This window comes from Acomys russatus, chromosome X (assembly GCF_903995435.1).
Source record: "Acomys russatus chromosome X, mAcoRus1.1, whole genome shotgun sequence".
Lineage (NCBI taxonomy): Eukaryota > Metazoa > Chordata > Mammalia > Rodentia > Muridae > Acomys > Acomys russatus.
Genome location: NC_067169.1, coordinates 65,337,723 through 65,351,318, shown reverse-complemented (window position 1 = coordinate 65,351,318; position 13,596 = coordinate 65,337,723).

The window sequence follows — 13,596 nt, the reverse complement described above, 5'->3', positions numbered from 1 at the left end:
CTCTAGCTAGGACATCAAGTACAATATACAAGAGATATTGAGAGATTGGACAGCCTTGTCTTGTCCCTGATTTTAGTGGAATTGCTTTAGTTTCTTTACATTTAAGTTGATATTGGTTATAGATTCATTGTATATTTCATTGTGTTTAGGTATGCGTCTTGTATCCCTTATCTCTCAAAGATTTTAAACATGAATTTCAGATCTAATGAAATGATCATTAGGTTTTTCCTTTCAATTTGTTTACATGTGGGTTACATTTATCTATTTTCATATATTGAATCACCCTTGCATCCCTGGGATGAAACCTACTTGATCATGAGTGATATTTTGTTTTGTTTTTTTATGTGTTCTTGGATTTGGGTTTTTAGTATTTCATTGAGTATTTTTGCATTAGTGTTCATAAAGGAAGTTGATCTTAAATTATCTTTCTCTGTTTCTTCTTTGTGTGGATTAGGTATCAGGGTGGCTATGGTCTCATAGAATTAGTTTGGTAATATTACGTCTGTTTCTGTGTTAGGGAATAGTTTGAGGAGTATTGGTATTAGCGCTTTGAAAGTCTGGTAAAATTCAGCCATGAAACCATCTGGCCCAAGGCTTTTGTTGTTGTTGTTGTTGTGAGACTTTTAATAACTGCTTCTATTTTGTTAAGCGTTATAGGATCATTTTATTTGTTTACATGGTCTTGTTTTAACTTTGGTAAGTATACTCTATCAAGTAAATTATCTATTTCATTTCATTTTGATTTTCCAATTCTGTGAATACAGGCTTTTGAAGTAAGACCTAATGATTCTTGAATTTCCTCAGTGTCTGATGTTATGCATCTCCTTTCATTTCTTAATTTGTGAATTTGGATATTGTCTCTCTGCTTTTAGTTCATTTGGCGCAGGGTTTGTCTATCTTGTTGATTATCTCAGAGAAACAGCTCTTGGTTTCATTGCTTATTTGTGTTGTTCTCTTTGTTTCGAATTTATTCATTTCACCCATGAGTTTGATTATTTTCTGCCACCTACTCTTGCCACGGACTCCTGTTAGATGTGTTTGCTTCTTTTTATTCTAGAGCTTTCAAGTGTGCTGTTAAGTTGCTAGTATGCGAACTCTCCAATTTCTTTATGAAGCAACTTAGTGCTATGAACTTTCATCACTGTATTGTTTTCAGAGTGTTCCTTAAGTTTGGATATGCTATACTTTAACTTTAACTGAATTCTACAAACTCTTATATTTTTTATTTATTTCTTCACTTACCCAATGATCATTGTAGAGAGGTGTTAATTTTCTATAAGCATATAAGTTTTTTCTTGTTTCCATTTTTCTGCAATCCAGATTCAATCCATTCTTATCCAATAATATACAAAAGGTTATTTCAATTTTCTTGTATTGGTTGAGGCTTGCTTTGTGACTGACTATGTGGTTAACTTTTGAGAAGAATCTATGAAATGCTCAAAAGAAATTATATTATTTTGTGTTTGGGTAAAAAGTTCTGTAGATATCTGGAAAGTCCATTTGATTCATAACATGTTAGTTTCGTTATTTCTCTTTTTAGTTTCTCTCTCAATGACCTGCGCAATGGTGATAGTAGAGTGCTAAACTCTCCCACTATTAATCTTTGGACAATGATGTGTGATTTAAGCCTTAAAATACTTCTCTTACATTTGAGGCATAGATGTTCAGAATTAAGAAGTCATCTTGGTGGATTGTTTTTCATTGCTGAGTATCAAGTGTCTTTCCTTCTCTCTTTTGATTAATTTTGATTGAAAGTCTGTTTTATTAGATATTAGAACGGCTACTCCAGTTTGCTTCTTGTGTTTGTTTTCTTGGAAAAACCTGTTTCCAGCTCTTTCCTCTGAGTGAATGTTGCAGGGGTATGTTTCTTGTATGCAGCAGAATGTTGGATCATATTTTTGCATCAATTCTGTTAGCCTGTGTCTTCTTATTGGGGAATTAAATACATTAATGTTGATAGATATTAATGACCAATGATCGTTAGTCCCATTTATTTGGGTGTTGGTAGTGGTAGTGTGTGTGTATGCTTTTCTCTTTTTGTTTTTGATGCATTAAAGTTATGTTTTTTTGTGTGTTTTGTTGGGTTTAGTTAATCTTTGGGTTGGAGTTTTCCTTCTAGTATCTTCTGTATGGCTAGATTTATGCATAGAATTTTTATTTTTTACTTTTTTATTATTTATTCATATTACATCTCAATTGTTATCCCATCCCTTTTATCCTTCCATTCCTCCCTCCTTCCTGCTTTCACCCTATTCTGCTCCCCTATGTCTGTAACTGAGGGATACCTCCTCACCCTCTATATAATCATAGGGCATCAAGTCTCATCTTTTTAAAATATATTTTATTAATGTATTCATATTGCATCTCAAATGTTATCCCATCCCATGTATCCTCCCATTCCTCCCTCCCTCCCATTTTCCGCTTACTCCCTTCCCCTATGACTGTGACTGAGAGGGACCTCTTCCTCCTGTATATGCTCACAGGGTATCAAGTCTCTTCTTGGTAGCCTGCTATCCATCCTCTGAGTGCCACCAGGCCTCCCCATCCAGAGGACGTGGTCAAATATTGGGCACCAGAGTACGTGAGAAAGTCATTCCTCACTCTCCACTAAACTATGAAGAATGTCCTGTCTGCTGCCTAGATCTGAATGGGGTCTGATGTTTATTGCATGTATTGTCCTTGGTTGGTGCCATAGTTCGTGCAGAAACCCAGGGCCAAGATCTGCCCATCATAATATTATTCTTGTAGGTTTCAAGGACCTTCTGGATCCTTCTATTTCCCCATTCTCCCATACTTCTCTCACCTAGAGTCCCAATAGGGTGTCCTGCCTTCTTTCCTGCTTTCCTGGTAAGTGAAGACTTTCCTGGGATGTGCCCCTTGGGCTAGTTCCCAGATATAAGTGAGTATATATCATTTGTCTCTTTGCTTCTGGATTAACTCACTCATTAAGATCATTTCTAGTTCCATCCATTTGTCCACAAATTTTGGGAATTCCTTATTTTTAACAGCTGAGTAGTATTCCATAGCATAAATGGACCATAGTTTCTTTATCCATTCTTCTACTGAGGGACACATAGGCTGTTCCCATGTTCTGGCTATTATGATTAGGGCCGCTATGAACATATGTCCTTGTTGTGTGCTAGCACATCATCTGGGTATATTCTAAGGAGTGGATTAGCTGGGTATTCAGGAAGCCCTATTACCAGTTTTCTGATATAGCACCAGATAGATTTCCAACGTGGTTGTAAGTGTTTACATTCCCACCAGCAGTGAAGGAGTATTCTTCTCTTTCCACATCCTCTCCAGCATGTGGTATCACTCAAATTTTTTATCTTAGCCATTCTGATGGTGTAAGATGGAATACCAGAGTCCTTTTGATTTGTATTTCCCTGATGACTAAAGACGTTGAACACTTCTTTAAATGTTTCTCAGCCATTTGATAATCCTTTTGAAAATTCTCTCTTTAGTTCTCAGCCCCATTTCTTAATTGGGCTATTTGGTTTGGTGGTGTTTAATTTCTTGAGTTCTTTATATATTTTGGATATTAGACGTTTGAGAGATGTAAGGTTGGGGAAGATCTTTTCCCAGTATGTAGGCTGTAACTTTGTTCTGTTGACAGTGTCTCCTGCCTTAGAGAAGCTTCTCAGCCTCCTGATGTCCTATTTATTAATTGTTGACCTTAAGGCCTGGGCTGTTGGTGGTCTGTTCAGGAAGTTGTCTCCTGTGCCATTGTGCTCCAGGCTCTTCCCCACTTTTTCTTCTAACTGATTTAGTGTCTCTGGTGTTCTGTTGATTAGGTTTTATCATGGAATACTTTGTTTTCTCCACCTATCGTGATTAAAAGTTTTGCTGTGTATAGTAGTCTGGGCTGACATCTGTAATCTCTTACTGTTTGTAAAGTATTTGTCTGGGACCTTCTTGTCTTTAGAGTCTCTAATGAGATGTCAGGTATAATTCTGATACGTTTGCCTTTATAGGTTACTTGGCCTTTTTTTTTTTTTTTTTTAAGCTTTTAATAGTCTTTCTTTTTTGTATATATTTAGTGTTTTTATTATTATGTGGAGGAAAGATTTCCTTTTCTGGTCCAATCTATTTTTTTTTTCTGGAAGTCTCTTCTATGTTTATAGACAGCTCTTTCTTTAGGTTGGGGAATTTTCCTTCTATGGCTTTCTTGAAAATATTTTCTGGTCCTTGGGAATCTTCTCCTTATTCTATTCCTATTATTCTTAGGTTCTGTGTTTTCATATTGTCCTTGATTTCTTGGATGTTTTGTGTGAGGAAACTTTTTAGAATCAACATTTTCTTTGACAGATCTATCTTCTATTTGTGTCTTCTACACAAAAGATTCTTTCCTCTATCTTTTGTTTCTGTTGGTAATGTTTATCTCACTGGTTCCTGTTCTCTTCCCTAAGCTATCCATCTCCAACGCTCCCTCAGTTTGTGTTTTGTTTTGTTTCTATCTTCATTTTTAAGTCTTGGACACTATAATTCATTTCCTTCACTGGTTTACTGTATTTTCCTGTATTTCATTAAGGAATGTATCTCTTTCTTCTTTAAAAGCCTCTGCCATCTCCAGAAGAATAGATTTAAGGTCAATTTCTTGTGTTTCAGCTGTATTAGGATATCCATGGCTTGTTATTGTAGAAGAGTTGGGTTCTGATGTTGCCATTTTGCCCTGGCTGTTGATAGTTATGTTCTTATGCTGGACTTTAGCCATCTGATTAGCCCTTGTTTTGGCTGCTTGTTCCTGGTACCCACGGCACTGGTTGGGAAGGCATGAAAACCTGTGGGCTAAAGGCTGGATATTCCTGGAGACCTCAGGATGGAGGATATGACATTGACCTGGAGGCTCAATATCAGAAAAATAGCCAGCATCTCTCCTCTGCTGGCTGTGTTCTAGTTGGGCCCACAGCATGTGATTGGGTTGTGTGATGGGGTCTGTCCAGGATGACCTTGCAGTCTGGAAGGTCTCCTCAGGTAGGCAGGTAGAGCCATGGACCAGAACTTGGAACTGGAAACTAGAACAAGAGTCTGGGACCATGTGTCTGTTTGGCCAGGTATCCCTAAATCAGTAGGTGAGCAAAGCCTAGAGGTTTGGTGATCCTGCGTCCTGGGAACTCTTATTGGTAATGTGGATAGTGCCAGCATTCTTTGGGGAAACACTGAGGTGGATGTTTTGTAGTAAGCAATGGTATCTCAAGATCTCTCTGCAGTGACTGACCTTAACCTTCTACTACTCAAATACCATGCAATAATGACTTTTGTCACAAGATGTGAGTGACTGCAGTGATACCAAATCAAAAGAGACACTGTCGTAGATTATTATATCTATTAAGTGTTTTATAATTATATTATTTTTAATATTTATAACATTTCTTATATAATCTAATTATCCTTTTCTTTCTTCCACTAAGATAGTACACAGATTCCAAAACCTTTTCATTATTTTCTGTGTTTATTTTATTTCTTTCCTGAGCCCATCCACATCAACTTAAAAATTATATATTTGCATACCTTTTCCTATTCTAATCTATATACATTGTTGGTTTCATCCACAGATCCTTATTTACTGACTTCAATGAAGTAGAGAAAATTATATTTCTCCAATGTAAAGGGGTCACTGTCTTTCATCTCAGTCTTTCTTCCTTGTATTTAACCCCAAATTTAAGTTCCACCTATTGTGGGCTACATGTTTGGATCTTTGGTTCCCAGTTGTTGATCCAGTTTGGTGACATTGTGAAAATTTTAGCTGGTGTAGCCTTCCTGGAAGAAGAATGCCAATGCTACTCTGAGCAGATTTTGAGGATTTACAACCTTGACTCATTTTTTAGTCTACTTCCAGTGTGAAGGTGCTCCTGAGGCCACACTATGATTTCCTTTCCAAGAAAAACTCTCTTTCCGTCTGGAACCATAGGACAATCTATATTTACTTTTCTTTAAGATGCTGCTAGTTAGAGTGTTTTGTCACAGTAGAACAAAAGTAACTTATATGCCCTTCAACACCTCAAATGTTGAGTCTCTGGTCCAGTGCTAAAAGTGAATCTGTATTTCTCTCTCTCTCTCTCTCTCTCTCTCTCTCTCTCTCTCTCTCTCTCTCTCTCTCTCTCTCTCGTTTCTTTGTGTAGCTTTGGCTGGCCCGGAACTCACTCTGTAGACCAGGCTAGCCTTCTAGCCTTGAACTCACAGAGATCTGCCTGCCTCTTAAGTGCTAAGGTTAAAGGTATGTGCTATTACCACCTAGCCCTTCAACATCTCAAGTTTTTCTTTTGAAAACATATTAAGAATAAAACTGTATATTTCTTAGATACATATACTACAATCAACACAGAAAAGAACTAAAAGACCTTCCTAGAGATTTCTGATGTTGGACATATTACTAAATTCTTTTTTATATTTATGTGTGTGTGTGTGTGTGTGTGTGCATAAGAAGAGGCAGTCTGTATTTCCCATATACATAGCAATTATGTATTATGAATTAAATATAAACCTAGCAACATTACTTATAATAGAACAGTGATAGTATAATAAAAGTTAATTAAATGTTATGCTTTTGTTTCAAAATGGTATACTTCCATTGTTTGGCATGAATATCAGAATAACTATTTTTGTGTGTTAATGACCATATTAAGTAAAATGCCACTCACTTGGCATGACAGCAATTTATCCAATAAAAAAGATGGTTGTTCAGTAACTCATACATAGTGTGGATATTCTGGAGAAAAGGGTCAGTAATAGTCTATGTATGAGAGACTCTTGACCTGCTTTAAGAAAGATAAAGAGGAGCCAGGCGTGGTGGCACACGCCTTTAATCCCAGCACTCGGGAGGCAGAGGCAGGCTGATCGCTGTGAGTTTGAGGCCAGCCTGGTCTACAAAGCGAGTCCAGGACAGCCAAGGCTACACAGAGAAACCCTGTTTCGAAAAAAAACCAAAAAAACAAACAAACAAACAAACAAAAACAAGAAAGATAGAGAGGAGAGATTGACCTTCCTGCTTATACATAATGTTTTCTCAAATGCAAAGGTAATGAATCTTGAACTCCATTTGTAAATTTTATGCAGGCCATTTTCCCAAGCAACTTACATTTTCTTAAGGGTATTGTAGGTGTCTTCCCCCAGAGCAAAGCATGCAAATGCTAAAATGCCCTTTATGCCCTAACCTTAGGAGCCTTACCTGTGTGCTTTTATATGGATATTTTATTGGTCACATACACACTAGCACAGCTTGATGTAAGTAAAGATTAAACAAGGTTAGAAATATTAGAATGTGAATTATCTACATTATTACTAAAATCACACACACACACACACATATAATGGTGTATAAATTATTAAGGTCATTTTGGGAGCTTGTTAGCAAATATGGAAATGGTTGAGGAAGAAAATTATTGCTGGGACTAATTTAAGTTCTAGTTATAAGTTTCACTAAAATCAACTGAAGAAAGATATATTAATGACACAAGTTTATAGTCATGAGCAAAGCAATCACAAAATATAATTATGTGCTAGTTCAACAAGATTCACAAGATTCACATCATTTTCTATAAAGGATGAATTTAAAATCCAGGTAGTTATGAGGGGTTGTAAATGTTTCTGTAGGATATTAATGCTGAAACAAATTTTTTTCATAAGTGATCTGCCAAACATGATGGAAGTCTTTAATAATGGTACTAGCCATCTTCATTTATGCAATAGTTAATGAAGTCACAGGGTAATGTTGGAAGGCAATGGTGTTTCTTTTTCTTTGCCCTAAAATGTACATATTCTATATTTGAAGTAGATAGGAAAGAAAAAAAAGGAAAAAAAGAAAATGAAATAGAAACCTTAATTGGGCAGAAACTTTCCCATAGCTCTGGGGGAAAAATAAGAAAAGGTAGTAGACACCTGGATTCTTAGTAACCTTTTCACAGCTTTAACTATGTCAAAACATTACTCTTTCCTGTGCACCCCACTTTTTTATCTATAAGACGTAGGAATGGGACAAAGACTGAAAGTTATTCACTGGCTAGAACTGATGGTAAATATCATCTTCATAAGCACAAACAAACAGTCACAAAAACACTCACAGTATTTTGGTATAGTGGGGAAGTCAATAAAACTATAACTTTAATACCCTTTATTACTAGTGAGTAAGAAAGAAATGAAAGTGTGGAAAAATGAAATACTTGACAAGAAGTATCCCACAGAACACATGTATGATATTTTTAATTTCTTCCTTGTTACCAAATATCCTGGCATATTTTAGGAAGAAATATTTCAACAACATGTGCTCAGTTTGTATCCTCACTGGAATATAAGTTGTTTTCACCTCTATCTTCAACATACCTTTTCTTGTAACTATTGAGTTTCTGAAGGTAATACTATATCTACAACATCCTTTCAAACAACTATAAATCTTTCTTGGCTGTGTTAACATCTGTATGTTCCATTGAGTTAATTTGTCCACTCTTTGATCACATTTCAAGCCTGCATTTTAAAAACTATGCAGAGGTCTACAGGAATCTCTAATGTTAACTAAATGTTAATTTTGTAATTATAAGATATACAAAAATCCAAGAACATTTTTATCACACAAGGTTATATGAAAGGAATAAATGCTCCTTCAAAGGTGATAATAACAAAATTATTAAAGAGGACTGTTCAAACAGTACATGTCTTCTGAAAATCAAATCTTTATAAGCAAAGGGTTTTCATACCATATCCTAAATGGGCTTCTTGTTCTCATTTCATCTTTTGAAAGCAACTTCTCTTAAACAATGATATCAAAAGTATTAAAAATGTAACAGTTTTTTTTTTTGCCTGCTCCTCTTTTCTTTTTTCTTTTTTTTTTTTAACTTTCTTTTTTTTTCTTTTTTTTTTAATTAATTTATTCTTGTTACATCTCAATGTTTATCCCATCCCTTGTATCCTCCCATTCCTCCCCCCCCCCATTTTCCCATTATTCCCCTCCCCTATGACTGTTCCTGAGGGGGATTATGTCCCCCTATATATTCTCATAGGGTATCAAGTCTCCTCTTGGCTACTTGCTGTCCTTCCTCTGAGTGCCACCAGGTCTCCCCCTCCAGGGGACATGGTCAAATGTGAGGCACCATAGTACGTGAGAAAGTCATATCACACTCTCCACTCAACTGTGGAGAATATTCTGACCATTGGCTAGATCTGGGAAGGGGTTTAAAGTTTACCTCCTGTATTGTCCTTGGCTGGTGCCTTAGTTTGAGCGGGACCCCTGGGCCCAAATCTGCCTATCATATTGTTCTACTTGTAGATTTCTAGGACCCTCTGGATCCTTTTATTTTGCTGTTCTCCCATGCGTCTCTCATTTAGAGTCCCAATAGGATGCCTTCCCCTCTGTCCCAGTTTCCTGGTAAGTGAAGGCTTTCGTGGGACATGCCCCTTGGGCTAGTATGCAGATATAAGTGAGTATATACCATTTGAGTCTTTCTGCTTCTGGGTTAACTCACTCATTATGATCATTTCTAGCTCAATCCATTTATCCACAAATTTCGGGAATTCCTTGTTTTTAATAGCTGAGTAGTATTCCATAGTGTATATGTACCACAGTTTCTTTATCCACTCTTCTACTGAGGGACACTTAGGCTGTTTCCATGTTCTGGCTATTATGAATAAGGCTGCTATGAACATGGTTGAGCAAATTTTCTTGTTGTGTGCTGGAGCATCTTCTGGGTATATTCCAAGGAGTTTAATAGCTGGGTCTTGAGGAAGCCCTATTCCCATTTTTCTGAGATAGCACCAGATAGATTTCCAAAGTGGCTGTACTAGTTTGCATTCCCACCAGCAATGAAGGAGTGTTCCTCTCTCCCCACATCCTCGCCAGCATGTGGTGTCGCTTGAGTTTTTGATCTTAGCCATTCTGATGGGTGTAAGATGGAATCTCAGAGTTGTTTTGATTTGCATTTCCCTGGTGACTAAGGAGGTTGAGCATTTCTTTAAGTGTTTCTCAGCCATTTGATACTCCTCTGTTGAGAATTCTCTGTTTAGTTCCAAGCCCCATTTCTCAATTGGGTTATTCGGTTTGGTGGTGTTTAATTTCTTGAGTTCTTTATATATTTTGGATATTAGACCTTTGTCAGATGTAGGGTTAGTGAAGATTTTTTCCCAGTCTGTAGGCTGTCGCTTTGTTCTCTTGACAGTGTCTCCTGCCTTAGAAAAGCTTCTCAGCCTCATGAGGTGCCATTTATTAATGGTTGACATTAAGGCCTGGGCCGTTGGTGTTCTGTTCAGGAAGTTGTCTCCTGTGCCAATATGTTCCAGGCTCTTTCCCACTTTTTCTTCTAAGTGGCTTAGTGTCTCTGGTTTTATGTTGAGGTCTTTAATCCACTTGGATTTTAGTTTTGTGCAAGGTGACAAATATGGGTCCAGTTTCATTTTTTTACACATAGACATCCAGTTAGACCAGCACCATTTGTTGAAGATGCTATCCTTTTTCCATTGAATGGATTTGGCTTCTTTGTCAAAAATCAAGTGACCATATGTGTGTGGATTCATCTGGGTCTTCGATTCGATTCCACTGATCAACCAGCCTGTTGCTGTGCCAGTACCATGCTTTTAAGTACTATTGCTTTATAGTACAGTTTGAGATCAGGTATGGAGATTCATCCGGAGCTTTTATTGTACAAGATTGTTTTAGCTATTCTGGGTTTTTTGTTTTTCCATATGAAGTTCAGAATTGAACTTTCAATGTCTTTAAAAAATTGTGTAGTTATTTTGATAGGGATTGCATTGAATCTGTAGATTGCTTTTGGTAGGATGGCCATTTTTACTATGTTAATTCTCCCGATCCATGAGCAAGGAAGATCACGCCATCTTCTCAGGTCATCTTCAATCTCTTTCTTCAGAGTTTTGAAATTTTTTTCATACAAGTCCTTCACTTGCTTAGTTAGGGTAACTCCTAGATATTTTATATTGCTTGTGGCTAATGTGAAGGGTGTGGTTTTCCTAATTTCTTCCTCTGCAAGCTTGTCATTTGTGTATAGGAAGGCTACAGACTTTTTTGAGTTAATTTTGTATCCAGCCAATTTGCTGAATGTGTTTATCAGCTTTAGGAGTTCTCTGGTGGAGTTTTGAGGGTCACTTATGTACACTATCATATCATCTGCAAAGAGGGATAATTTGACTTCCTCCTTTCCCATTTGGATACCCTTGATCTCCTTTTGTTGTCTTATTGCTCTGGCTAGAACTTCGAGTACTATATTGAAGAGATATGGAGAGAGTGGGCAGCCTTGCCTTGTTCCCGATTTGAGAGGAATTTCCTTGAGTATCTCACCATTTACTTTGATTTTGGCTATTGGCTTGCTGTAGATAGCCTTTATTATGTTGAGGAAAGTGCCTTGTATCCCCGATCTCTCTAAAACTTGAAACATGAATGGGTGTTGAATTTTATCAAATGCTTTCTCTGCATCCAAGGAGATGATCATGTGGTTTTTTATTTTCAGTTTGTTTATATGGTGGATTACATTGATGGATTTCCGTATATTAAACCATCCCTGCATGCCTGGAATGAAGCCTACTTGGTCATGATGAATGATATCGTTGATGTGCTCCTGTATTCGTTTTGCAAGTATTTTATTTAGTATTTTTGCATCTATGTTCATAAGAGAAATTGGTCTGAAATTCTCTTTCTTTGTTGAATCTTTGTGAGGTTTAGGTATCAATGAGACTATGGCCTCATAGAATGAAGTTGGTAATTTTCCATCCATTTCTATCTTTTGGAGTAGCTTGAAGAGTATCGGTATTAGCTTGCCCTTAAAGGTCTGGTAGAATTCTGCACTGAAACCATCTGGCCCTGGGCTTTTTTTTGGTTGGGAGACCATCGATGATTGCTTCTATTTCTGTAGGGGAAATGGGACTATTTAACTTGTTTATCTGTTCTTCATTCAACTTTGGCAAGTGAACTTGATTAAGAAAATCGTCCATTTCCCTTAGATTTTCAAATTTTGTGGCGTATATGCCTTCAAAGTAGGATCTTATGATTCTTTGAATTTCTTCAGTGTCTGTTGTTATGTCTCCCTTTTCATTTCTGATTTTGTTCATTTCAATACTGTCTCTCTGCCTTTTAGTTAGTTTGGCTAATGGTCTGTCTATCTTGTTGATTTTCTCAAAGAACCAGCTTTTGGTTTTGTTGATTCTTTGGACTGTTTTCTTAGTTTCTAATTTGTTAATTTCAGCCCTGAGTTTGATTATTTCCAGGCCTCTACTCCTCTTGGGTGTTTCTGCTTTTTTTTCTAGGGTTTCCAGTTGTGTTGTTAAGATGCTTATGTGCGATGTTTCCAATTTCCTTTTAAAGGCACTTAGTGCTATGAATTTTCCTCCTAGCACTGCTTTCAATGTATCCCACAAATTTGGGTATGTTGTTTCTTCATTTTCATTGAATTTCAGAAACTCCTTGATTTCTTTCTTTGTTTCTTCCCTGACCCAGGTGTCATTTAGCAGAGAGTTGTTTAGTTTCCACAAACGTGTAGGCTTTTTGTTATTTCTGTTGTTGTTGAATTGCAGCCTAAGAGCATGGTGATCTGATAGGATGCAAGGTATTATTTCAATCCTCTTGTATCTGTTGAGGCTTGCTTTGTGACCTACGATGTGATCAATTTTGGAGAAGGTTCCATGGGGTGCAGAGAAGAAGGTGTATTCTTTCTTGTTTGGGTGAAAGGTTCTATAGATATCTGTTAGATCCATTTGACCCATGGCATTGTTTAATGATGTTATTTCTTGGCTTAGTTTCTGTTTCAATGACTTATCCTTCAGTGAGAGTGGGGTGTTGATGTCTCCCACTATTATTGTGTGGGGATCGATGTGTGGTTTAAGCTTTTTTAGGAGATCTTTTACATATGTGGGTGCCCTTGTATTGGGAGCATAGATGTTCAGAATTGTGATGTCATCTTGGTTGACTTTACCTTTGATGAGTATGAAGTGTCCTTCCTCATCCCTTTTGATTAATTTTGGTTGAAAGTCTATTTTGTTCGATACTAAAATGGCTACACCTGCTTGCTTCTTGTGACCATTTGCTTGGAATATTTTTTTCCAACCTTTTACTCTGAGGTAATGCCTTTCATTATGGGTGAGATGTGTTTCTTGGATGCAGAAGAATGTTGGGTCTTGTTTATGTACCCATTCAGTTAGTCTGTGTCTTTTTATTGGAGAATTGAGGCCATTGATGTTGAGAGATATTAATGACCAGTGACTGTTAAGAGTCTTAATTTTGATGTTGTTTCCAGTCGAGCGTTTGTGTACTTGTGTTTTTGCCATGGGATAGTTATCTATTTCCTGGGTAGTTTTGGTTGTAGCTTGACCCTTTGGGATGGAGTTTTCCTTCTAGTACCTTCTGTAAAGCTGGGTTTGTGGATAGGTACTGTTTGAATTTGTTTTTGTCATGGAATATTTTGTTTTCTCCATCAATGGTTATTGATAAATTTTGCTGGGTAAAGTAGTCCTGGCCTGGCATCTGTGTTCTCTTACGGGTTTGCAGGATCTCTGTCCAGGCCCTTCTGGCTTTTATGGTCTCTGCTGAGAAGTCAGGTGTAATTCTGATAGGTTTACCATTAAATGTTATTGGCCCTTTTCCCTTGCAGCTTTTAATATTTT